The sequence below is a fragment of the Kryptolebias marmoratus genome, linkage group LG4 (assembly GCF_001649575.2).
Source record: "Kryptolebias marmoratus isolate JLee-2015 linkage group LG4, ASM164957v2, whole genome shotgun sequence".
Lineage (NCBI taxonomy): Eukaryota > Metazoa > Chordata > Actinopteri > Cyprinodontiformes > Rivulidae > Kryptolebias > Kryptolebias marmoratus.
Genome location: NC_051433.1, coordinates 7323080 through 7335526, shown reverse-complemented (window position 1 = coordinate 7335526; position 12447 = coordinate 7323080). Strand labels below are relative to the sequence as shown.

General features: G+C 36.9%; 1 protein-coding gene and 1 long non-coding RNA gene across 3 annotated transcripts in view; one reads left to right on the top strand and one right to left on the bottom strand.

Annotated features, from left to right (window-relative positions):
* Window positions 1-12447, top strand: part of asic1b (acid-sensing (proton-gated) ion channel 1b) — a 161711-nt gene that overhangs the window by 74851 nt on the left and 74413 nt on the right. The gene's annotated exons all lie outside the window — the stretch shown is intronic.
* On the bottom strand, window positions 2494-3375 carry LOC112450287. Its single transcript, XR_003038854.2, has 3 exons — window positions 3247-3375; window positions 3091-3165; window positions 2494-2727 (listed from the first exon to the last, which is right to left on the bottom strand). It is a non-coding gene; the product is annotated as an uncharacterized LOC112450287 (long non-coding RNA).

Genomic DNA, 12447 nt, shown 5'->3' with positions numbered 1-12447 from the left:
GGCAGAGAAGCAGGCTGTACAGGAGGTAGATCCATAAGGCTAGATTTTACTATCAAACCACCCGGTAGAGAGAATGAGTTTGGATGCTGAATAACTACTTCTTTTTCTCCTTGCAGTAATGGGCATATCAGGAGAGCATCCAACACAACAGTCTTTTGAGCAGGAACAACCTGTGGGCTGGATGACTGCATTCTTAAAATGCCATGATAGTCATCAGTTATTAGTTTATGCCTTATCTCCAAAATTTTATGCACCGCTCGATATCCAGAAGGCACAGGATGGAACTCGGATTGTGACTTACAGCACTGGTCATAAACAACATCCAAAGTGTTGGTGCCAATCAGAACAGGAGGTTGTGATGACCGCAGGTCTGGAATAACCAAGGCCAAGGTGTTGATGTCCATCTCTTCTCCTGTAAACTCAGAGGGAAATGTCAGACAGAGTTCCACATATCCAATATAAGGCACCCTCTGACCATTTGCACCTTCTATCTCCAAAAGATCATTTAATGGTTTTATCTCATAATCTGATAGATGGGTGTTATAGAAGGAATGCAAAATTGTGGTGACTTGGGAACCTGTGTCAAAGAGGCAATGAAAATTGATCCCTTTAATCTTCACCTCACCGGTACTTCTTGTGCCCACTAATCCTTTAGGTAATGGGAAACATGAAGATGAATCTTTATTGTGGGGACATTCACTGGTTGCAGTTCCCACTTGTCCCTCAGTAAGAACTGCTTCTAGTTTAATGGTTTACTTTTCTCCCAGGACTGCTGTTTTTGTTTTAGCTGGCAACGTTTTTCTTCAACCAGGCTGGAATTTGGCTGACTGGAACAGCTGGGAGCAATGTGACCGTCCTGTCCACACTTGAAGCAGAACCAGGGCTTTGGCCTACTACTGCTTTGGCCAGATTTTGGTTTCTGTTTTTTCTGTTGATTTTCTGGTTTAACAGCATTGGAGTCCTTGGACAGCAGAGCTGACATTTGACTCTGCAGCTTCAGCATTTGCTTCCTCAAGTCTTCAATAGCACCAGAGTCTGACAGATGGCCACATGAGCATGCACTGGTGGTATGAGCTTGTACATTAACACGGTGCTTAACTGATGGAATATGCTTTTTCATCAGCATCTCTTTTGCCAATTGTCTGTCTTCTTCTGTTCTAAGTGCTAATAAAAACTCCGAAAAGGAAGGTGGTTGATCTTTTTTCTTTTCTAGTTGCAGTTTGTTTATCATGCTATTATCCCAGCAACCTCTACAAAATTGTTTTAACAAATGTTTGTCCATTTCAGTTGTTGGAATCCCACCACGCTTCACCACTGTACTGAGAGCTAACTGGAGTCTCTGCAGATAAGAAGATGATCGTTCCCCATGATCTTGAAGCGTGTTTAAAAATTTTGCAAACAACTCTTCTCCATCCTCAACAGTAGAATATGGAGAATCAAGTACTTGCAAAAATTCTGCAGGCAGGGCATTAGGCCCCAAACCCTTCACTAGGTCAGCAGCTGGAGGTAGTAAACCTTCCAAAATGCGCCTTGTAACGTGTAGAGGTGCAAGACCTGGATCGGCATTCAACATTTCTATTTGAGACTTCCAAGATTCATAATCTGCCTCATGCTGAGGTTTTGGAAGCCTCCCTGAGAAGGTACGTAGTCTAAAGGGAGACAGAGGTTGAAGATTTACATCGTCTCTGCGCACAATGTGTTCAACTACAACCCTTTGGACACCAGGGGGATTTAGATCATTCGCAGAGAGGGAAATTCTCGGCCCAATATTTGTAGCTGGATTCGTTCGGGTTTGTGGTTTTTGTTGGTTGGTGGTGGACTGATCTGATTGGTTTGAGGGAAGAGAAAATGGCTGAGTCGGACTGGATTCTCTGTCAGTTGCAAGTATTTCAACTGTGTTCTCATCATCAGCAGCCTCGTCAAGCTCCCCTCCGGTAGCCGCTATTCCTAAATGAACACTTATTTGTTCAAAAACTCCTCTCAAAACATCATCAAATAATTGTCCACTCTGCTGGGAAATGCGTTTGAGTTCATAGAGGTAGTCAGGGGCAGAGGTAGTGTCCACTGTGGTTGTGGCAAGGCACTCTCTTGAAAGTAATTTAACAACAAATATAACATCATCTGCAGTCTCAGATTGGTAAATATATGGTAAAAGCGATTTTAGCTTTTCCAAATCTGCAGGATTAATAAATTCAACGGCCAGATTTTTATAAAATGGACTCTCACATGCAGTAACAGTAAAAATCTTAATTTCACCATAGCTGCGTAAAACATTGAGGATCTCATCTGCTTGAGTATTCGTTACACTACTAATGATGACAGACTGAGCAACATTGATGCCAATTCCTTCAAAGAAATCCATATTTCAATACAAACAGCAAAATACATTCACAAATAACATTCACAGCATCAGGCTCCTGGCTAGCTTGCCACACAATGTAACATTTATGGGCTAGGCAGCTAACTGCGGCTACAAAAGCAGCATCAGAAGAGGGTTCTTTAAGGAGCCTGAGGTGTGAATGAAAACACGAAGCAATGGTTTTAGTTTGTGTGTATATATTGTGAATTTAAAGGGAATAAACAAACAACAACAAACAGTTACAAACACACAGTGAGAGACAAGTTATTTCAAAAATAAATTCAAAGATCATAGGTCTCTTCTTTCTTCTAGCTCGCCATCCTTGGACTCAGAGGAGGATCTGATCCATCATATAAAAAAAACCCGACCTAGAAAGGCCAGAAACCCTATTAAGTGGTTTATCAGTGTGATACACAACTGCAATAAATATCAAATTCAAAATGCAATAATCAAACTAAACATTTCAGTCAGGTTAAATTAACCATAATTTAAATAGACAAAAAGAATATCAATCATATTTCAACTAATCAATTTAAGGTTAAAGTTGAAATCAAAATTCACTTTCAAAATATCAATCAATAAAAAGTAAAATAAATTAACTCAAATACTCAAGCAGGGTGAGGAAAATAAATTAAATAAATAAATATACTGCGCAATATCAAATTAAGTGTAGCTACATCCTATTTAATACAACAGTGCCAGAACCGGCGCAATAGCAGTGATTAGGTTACCTTCATGAAGTGGGGCACCAAACTGCAATCAGCTGGGACAGTCTTGGTGACGCCCAGGTAACAACACCAACGGTTCTATTAAAACAATGCTCCAATGAGCAATCAAGCAGAAATTGCATGACAAACTAATGCTGCTTTGCTTCAACAAAAACTCACCAAACGAAAGATCAAATCAGTGGAGTCAGAGATTTTGGGTGAATTGTTCTCAGCAAGATGCCACACAGCCAGCCACAATCACAGTGGAACACGTTCCAACTGCGCTGGAGGTGGAGCTTTAATTAAGGTGGAAAGGTTGGGGGGATAACAGGAAGTAGGTCCGCCAAAATAAAAGTCTAACTAATTATCTAATTAAGGGTTACATATAGTCTACAGTACTGTAGAGTTCTTATGATTTTGAATTCCAGTCATGTATGTTTATTTATTATTACTTGGAGCAACAACCAAGGTTTTTTTTTAATTCTTCTTAAACAAGTAATATGTGCTTACTGTGATACAGGGGATCACTTGGACACTGAAAAGATGCAGCTTTCTATATTAAAAACACAGCTGATTTGACTTCTTTTATTTTTTAATGAAAGGCTAAACATGCGGTCACAAAGTAATTTGAAGACGTTAAACGCTGAGATGTGTCAAAGCGATAATGTAAATCACAATCTGCTAAAGTCTTTAGGCAAACAAAGATTCAGACTCAGGAATGAGTTGTCAGGAGATGAGTTTTAGAGAAATAATGATTAAACACTGCTCAAAGTCTCAATGTGTGAATCAAGATCAAATCAAAGCATTGTTTTTACCTTTATTTGGTTTATTTCACCTGTTTTTGGATTTCAGGTCATTATTTGTACAAATTCTTAAATATATATATATATATATATATATATATATATATTGTTTAAAATGTGCTGCCTTCAAAACTGTTTCTCCAACCAATACTACTTACAAAGAATAACTACAACTACAATAATTATACAGAGAAAAGCAACATTTGTTTTTCCATAAAAAGTAAGTTCAGTCAGCAATATCTAAGACTTGCTCATTAATTATTTGTTAATAAATGCTAAATATTTCATCTTTGTATCATTATTTGGCTCTCTTCCCAGTCCAAATGTTTAGTACGTCAAACACAGCTTGCAGTGGAGTGAAAAGTAAACGGGAATAATCGAAAACTTCTTGTTGTCAGACTGTGCAATTGATAATTTTTCAAGTAAAATTTGGGAAGCAGGTTAAAGAATCTACTGACCAAGGAAACAAACCAACATGAGTCACAGAAGAGATCAGTTTATCAGTTTGAATCTCTGACAAAAGGAAAATATGACTCATATTTTAACTTCTTTTTTTTCCCCTCAGACATTGGCTTTCTGTTTGCTTGTGTTAACATCATGGCTGTGAAGTTATTTTATTTATTTATTTTTCAGAAAGCGACACACAGTCCTCTCATATTTGAACGTGGAAACAGTGGTGGTGATCCGTCCCACACTGAAGGACTCATGATCCCTCTGGCATAATGATGTCTTGAAATTAAATGCAATTTTCAGTTAATCTGACACAGAATTATCCTATAAATCCTCAGTAGAAACCATTTACTGAATTCTTACAAGGTAATTGGAGAAGGTGCCTGTCGAGAAACGTCCATCACAACCTAACTTAATTCAACGAAAACATGAACACGTTAAAAGTGGAGCTGATTAGTGTACGAGTGCTGCCACTGATGACTGGCATGGTGACTAAAACCTGCTCAAAGCTGGAGTACAAAAAGCTCAATCTCTGAAACTGGGCAAGATGGATTCTGTCATAACTCTGATTTTGCTGAATCAGCTGCTTGTAAGGTATATATTTAGGCAATAAAACCAGGTTTTACAATAATTAAAAATGTTAAAAGTATGAATATCAGTTATGAAACGTTGGCTGGTTATTTTGACAATATTCCCTCCAAAGTAAGTCACCTTGCAAGATTACAGCTTTGTTTTAATAACATGCCTTGGGTCAATGAACCATTATAAACCACGATGTGAAAGCAGATGAATCATTAGGAATTTGAAACATCGACCTTCAAAACCTAACAATTTTTTTTTTCTGTCTTCAACTCACTATCCCACCATTTTCTAAGGTACTCACAAGTGAAGTATCTGCAAATGCTGGCTTTTATAATTTAAGAAATAAATCCACATCGAATCCTCATTCATTTTTCTCCTCATTTTATTGTTAGCAGCAGACATGAAGCAGTTTTAAGAAATCGGAGCCTTGACATTAATGAATCAACCTGAGTCATTTGCTAACCTGTATGCTGCTGACACTTTGGCCATATTTTGAATTCATCAGTTTATATCTCAGAGGTTTTGTTGGAGTTTTATAATAAGGATTGCCACTGACCTGTTATGAACATTAAGACAGGACACTTCATCAGTGTCTTATTTAAACTGAAACCAACTTTTTCTTTTCTTATCGCTCTGTTTGTTAAAACTCTTCAGCTCTTTTGTGTCTCTCTTCTTCTCACGTCTAACTCTGCTCAAGGAATATTATTGTAAAACAACATTTAATTATTTTTTTTCTTTTAACTCTGGAAATTCATGACTCTTTTGTTGGTATTTGCTGTTCATTATTCTACTTCCCAGTTAATCTGTTTTTTTTACACAGCTGTAACAATGTGGCTTGGAAATTCATAAATTGTTTTTTGTTTTGTTGTTTTCAGATCATTTGTCTTGTTACAACAACATTTTAAAAACACTAAATTGGTCCATCTGGATGAAAAAAATTGAAGGCTTTTAGATGAAGCAGCAAAACTTTATTTTAGCAAAAGAAGACAACTTCTCCTCAGCCTCCTCCACCGTTCATCTGCACCTTCTTGCCATGTATCTCACTGGGCTGCAGTTGTTGGAGACTAGTTGGTGACTTAAAATTGTGATAAAATTGCACAGGAATAAGCAAACCTTAAGTTGCAGGCTCAGTAAACTGAGTGTTTGTGAGCAAGTGTGTTTTGCGCGACCATTTTTTGAAAATCAAGCAACAAGACTTTGTGATTCACGTGAGGAAATTAAGATTTCTGCAGCCTTTCTGAGACATTTTGTAAACTCCTTCACAAATTCTGTTTACCAACTAGTTGCCAACAGTTGCAGCTCATATATTTGCCTTAGAAAAAAATCCATCTTAGTCTGCACCCATTGTTATTTTGCTGTTGGGGTTCAGAAAACTTACACGAGCCATACATTAACAGCCTATGCATCTAGTTGAGTGGTGTGAAGGAGCTGCTGTTTGTTTGACAGAAAGAGCTGCATGATATTGGGTGGCTTGTATTTTTCAGCAATTTTCACAATATTTCAGGGGGTTAAATACATGTCTGGAACAGAATGTTTATTTATTCTGTCATGAAATCGGAGGGTATTCAGAACACATTCAAGGATAAAACAACTGGATTCCCAGCTCTAATGATGCCAATATGTGAGAAGGTCAATACATTTGTGCATCCAGAAATGTTCATAAAATCTACTGCTTTGACAAAATTGTGTAAGCAAGTACTTGGTGGTGCATATTTACTCTACATTAATTCAACTTAAGATGCATTGAATAGTCAGTGGGCTAATATAAATAACATACAACTGATAGATTCCTAAGTTGAAATGAGCTCACCAGTTTAAAGTCTGGATCATATTTTCATTCGGAGTGCATCATGTACATTAGTTGCTGTAATGACACCATCACATTATTAAAATCCCTTTCATCTGGTCTGAAATAAACTAACACTTTCCTTATTTGAATGGTGTATTAACTAATTTGTTACAGTGAGTTAAAGTAACCATCAATAATGTGCTCATATTGGATAATTACTTTGTGAGAAAAGTGGTACACAGTAATGAGGATATATTAAGGATATGTATGATGTTATAAGATTACATGGCTGCACTATCTCGGTGATAGTCTGTAGAAAATTTTGAATTAGTGTTGTCTCTCAGCCAGGCCCAACATCTGAAGTCCGTCTTGTTACACTTTTCTTTCCCTCTGAAAGCTTGTTTCTAGTGTTTATATTGAAGGATGTCTTGTTTACTGTGATCCACATCAGCACAAGGGTGCACAGGAGTCTTTGTGTCATGCATCTTTCATCAAATATCTTTATTAAATTTCTGAGTAACTGGTTTCATTGACAGGAATTACATTAACCACTGTTTCTAAACAGGTTTTCCACAGTGTTACAAATTACCCCCATATTCAGTCATCTGATATGTCATTTGTCATTTGATGTAGTGTTGTTTTGTTTGTCTCTATTATTTTTCTTTATCTTTATTTACTGGTAAACTGATCTCTAGAATCAGTGGCAATCTGAGATGATTCACGTCTTTCTTTAAACATTTATATAAAGCATCATTTGTTTAATCTTATATTTTTCCTTTTATCCTTAACTGTAAAGAAGCGTTTTGCTGTGTCATATAATAATAATATTGCTAATTTTGATTAAAAAAATATATTAACAATATAAATGTTTTTGAGCAGTACAAAATGATTCATCAGAGCTTTGCAAATATTAGAGTTACGCAAAATCCCTTTGGTTCCAGTTTTATTAACACAAAATATGCTATGGAAATTTAGCAAATGACCTAGAAAAAGAAGCCTTGCAACCCTTTCAAATAAATTTTTTTGTTGTTTTTGCTGTGTTACAGTTTTTTAATTTATATACTTACTTATTTATTCATTCATTTGCAAATGACTGATTTTGTCCATAGAAAAATGTATGTCTGCTTTCCTGTTAAAAACAAAGATGTGCAATAATTTAATAGCCAAAGTTTTGATCATTTCTTTTCCATTTGTGAGCCTTTTTTATGTAAAAGTGCAACATTTTGCAAAAAGTCTGCAGAGTTTGAGGCAAACAGTGTTTGCTGTTATCTGAAGCACCTTTTTTGATCAGTTCTTTTATCCTCCTGCGGTAAAAAGTTGGTCCACAAATTGTAAAAATTTTAGTCATTGTAATTACCATCAAAGTTTAAACGTCAAATTTTGAGTCACAAGTTTGATTTTAAGTTTTAAAGCTCTGACTCTTCAAACCACTACAATTTCCCACATGCTCTGGATTGAGTCACTGAAGTGTAGTATATTTTAAGTAAATGTTAGCAGCAAAAAGAGAAAAGCAGAATAATCTTAAATCATCAAACTGTGATGAACAACAGGATGGGTTCGTCATCTTGTTCCCAGGACTTGTGCTGCTGACAAGATTGTTGCTTCTTATAGCTTTAATGGATTTTAAAGTAATGTAGACTCAACAGATGGATACCTGGGTACAAGTATTGCACCACTGAAATGACACTTCTGCTGTGAATATCATATTAGACTTTCATCAAAGTTTCTTCTAAAAACTCAGAGGGAACATCATTTCTAATATGAAAAACTGTATAAAACCTAATAAGTACAGAAAAAGAAAAAAACATCAGGCTAGTCTCATCTGCTCTTACACATCTTTTTGTGGGTGTATTTTCATACTTCATCTCTTTACAGTAAATATCTCTCATGTTCATCTCATTATCTGGGGAGCTGCTGTTATTAAGAAATATTCCCACTTGCCTAGTGTGCAGTAATAGCAATACTTCTCTCGATTCTCATTAGCAGCACTTGAGTGCCACCACACAATAATGAATGACGGAGGAAAAAACACACAATTAGTGATGGTCTTCCAGGAAATCCGTGACACTCACTTATTTCATCTTCTGCATTTAGGCAACTGCGCTGCAACATTCAGATGTCACAAGAAAAATAAGGAGGCTCTTGGGATGTGGATCTGCACACTTTGTGTGTGTGGGTTTTTTGTTTTTTTTTTTTTTTCAAACGCCTTTCTCTCTTCCAACTGAGCAAGGGAAGTTTATTTAAACAATCATGACTCAAAGTGTGCCGCAATCGATAAAGAGACAGAAGACCAAAGGGCAAGGATTCATCTGCCCGCCCAAATCGGCATCTTAACCTTCATCATATCGGTAAGCCTGACAAGCGTACCTGCATATCTGACAGGCTGCAGAAGCCATCTTATGATACTGGCCTTGGCTATGTGAAGATGCCCACGTGGGTGCCTCACATTTGTTGAAAACAAATCAAAATGATTGTGGGGAGAAAAATGACAAATATATATAATAGAAAAAAAGTTTCCAAAGAGGAAGGCTTTAGTTAGACGTGTGCATCAAGGGGAAACAGTATTTCAGCCTTTATTTATATTTTGTTGAAAGCCTTTTCTGTTTGCTACTGAATGTAAAGTGATTATTTGATCAGCCTTCGATAAAAGAGAGGTAAGAAAGATGAAGCACCAGAATCTGCATGTTGGCATAGTTTTCTGATGCAGTTGACAACTGAGTGGCTGTCGACAGAAAAACACAATATAAATTGCTTTGATTCATATCTTCAGGGGGTATGCATCACAGTTTCTGCTGAGGATTTTCTTTCCTTCCTTTTCTTTTTCCTTTGTCTTTCTTCTTTTTGAGAGCAAGGGAATTACATCCATCCTACTGTTTCCTTTTGCCTTCATGTCTTGGCTTCGCATCCTTCTTCTTTGTCTTCTCTTTGCGCTTGTTGTTGTTGTTTTGTCTGTTTCTTTTTACTATCCTTCTGCACCACAGGAAAGACCAGTGCCATTGGTTTTCTCTCGCTCCATTTTGTCCCCCTGCTCACAGAGGTCCGTCTGTTTTTAATGAGCTTTGCGTCTGTGGCTCTCAGCCTGAGGCTTTCCACCACTGACCTGTTGGCATTTGCTTTTCTTTGCCTCCTCCTGTCTCTCTCCTCCTCTACACTTTTTTTCTTTCACCATGTGAAGCTGCTTTTCATTTAGATTAAAGATTAAATGATGGATACTTTGGTGTTCAGTCTGCTGACGCTTCCCCTATTGGATGCTTTAAATAAAACCTATTGTACTTACAAATCACTTTAGGAGCAGCGCAGGAGCTGTTGGAAGTGTAGTTTTAGAAGCAGCATCTTTCCACCAACAGAATATTCTACTGAACTGATTGTTGTACTGACTGCTTTTATTGTTCACATAGTACATCAACATATTTTTGGCCTCATAGAAAAAAAGTAAATGGTCTTTAAATGTAAAATTCTATGTACAATAAAAAGTGCGGTACGGTGGAGGCTGGAACAGCTGGCCTAACAGGCAGACATTTGATCTTTAGACTGCACTCCGTCAGACTGGAAGGCAGTGGGCAGCTGATGAGTACAATGACCTTTAGCAGCTGAGCTGCTGCAGTAGCCTTCAATCATGGCTGACTGGGAGACGGGGCTCAGTCACCAACCAAACTGGAGGTGGTGTGCTGCTGCATGACTGGCTTCAACATATGATTATTTCTTTGTTCTCCGCAGCATTGCTTTGCAAAATAAATGTCTAGCATTCCTTGAAGGAACACATATTGCCACCCACCTGTCATGCCAGAGTTTTAAACTAAACTGTCTCGTGCTGAGAAGGAACAAAGTTAGGCTTTTTTGGTCCAACCTTGTAAAAGACATTATGTGTAAGCTCATGAAATATTGTGAGATCTAACTAGATAGCACTTGGCGAATGTGTTGAGGATAATTTCCAGCTAGATCAGTATCTGTAAAATTCACTGCCTTATAGTCATTCATGTGCTGGGTAAGGTTGATTAGCTGTGGTGGCCATCTTGAATTGGATTAACCCCAAATATTAATGTGTTGTAGATAAACATTCAGTACTTAGTTTCGGAGAGTTTTCATAAATTGAAATGAAATCAAACATTAAATCATTATACTGAACTGAATAAATATTGTAGGTCAAGCAGGGCAATGGAGCCCGATAAAGACAAGAGTTCAGCATTCAAACACATGAGGCCTTTGTGGAATTTCTTGTACACTGGTAAGTTTAACCTAACCCATCATTTTATATGAATACTTTAGTCAACAAATCTCAGCAGAAATATAATACATCATAATTGGCCAATTTCTTGTTCCCAAATGGCTCTTTTTGCCATTTGTTGACCTATTCTATTTTCAGTCACTTGGCTGTTTTCTCAAGTAAACAAATGCATGTGGTAGTTGGCAGCCATCTGCAAATTTTGCTTACAAATTTTTAATTTAAGAAAACAATAATCATTAATATATAGGAAAGAAATTGTGCAGATTTTGTTTTTTACCCTATGACTTTTTTTTTTGACTGGTCATCACATTGCAACAAGTACTTTTAAATCCAACATGTTCAGATAGTCCCACAATAATGAATCTTTGTTTCTGTGTTGCTTGATAGATGAAGGATGTCAAATGTCTGCGATCGATCAATAACTTGATCATTCTAAGGCTCAAAACTGATTTGTGTGACTTTTTTTTAAATTACCTGCAAAGACAAAAAGTCACAGAAGTTTATTGTGTTAAACCTGTGTGCTTTTATAGTTGTCACCTTCTTATAAACTACCATATGACAGAGTTGGTGTCAACCTTCAGCTGAGTGTTTGTTGCCTTTTCAGTATCTCTTTGCAACACAAGCCGCCCACAGAATAAGGCACAATCACTGCTCCTCCTCCTTTCATATTCTGGCTCCTTTTTATCTTATGTCACACCAGCTCCCACTCCTTAGATACTTCACTTTCTTTGACAGGAGCAACTTATAGACACATAAATGCTAATTCTTGCATGCACTGTCTAATTTGTTGTACATAAATAGAAGACGGATGAAGCACAACTGATGTATTTTTGACATAATTTAGCTGGCAAGTTGATCATCACTTCTTTATAAAAATGTATGCATTTGATAAATTATTTGAATAACTGTTCTTTGTATCTATTACTAAAGTAGGAAATCTAAAAATGTGGTATGATCAAAGCTAAGATAAACAAGGTGGGCTGCAGTGTGGATTTGTCTGAGGTGATAGCCAGTTTTGCTGCACTGCTAGACATACATATATGGCATGTGGTTTTAATTATTAAAATCTGTTCTTCTGTGGTTTTTAAGTTCATCATAAAATTTGGTTGGTGTAAACCAAAATATTTGTTTTCAGGAACCATAATGTATGCTAATACCCAATCCTACTTTTACTGAAACCACAATATTTCTTTCCCATTGCATTATTTACAATAAGTTGAAAAGTTGTTGTTAAATGACGAAATGGCTGAAGTAATGAATTTCCACTTTGGAGAGTTAATTTGGTGCAGTGGTTTGCATAACCTACAAGCCTGACAGGTCTCTAAGCAATTTTCACGCATAAAATGCTGCTTCCCAAATAGGAGGTTTAGGGCTTAGAGAAGCTTATACAAGCAAAAGGATTTGGGCCTTTCTCCAGCTCACAGGAATGCTCCTGAGGTTGTATTTGTCTGAAGACATGCACAAGAAAAAGGTCGTGTTTCAAAAGCAAGTTTCAGTCAAATGTAACTGTTTATATCAAGTCAAGCTCATAT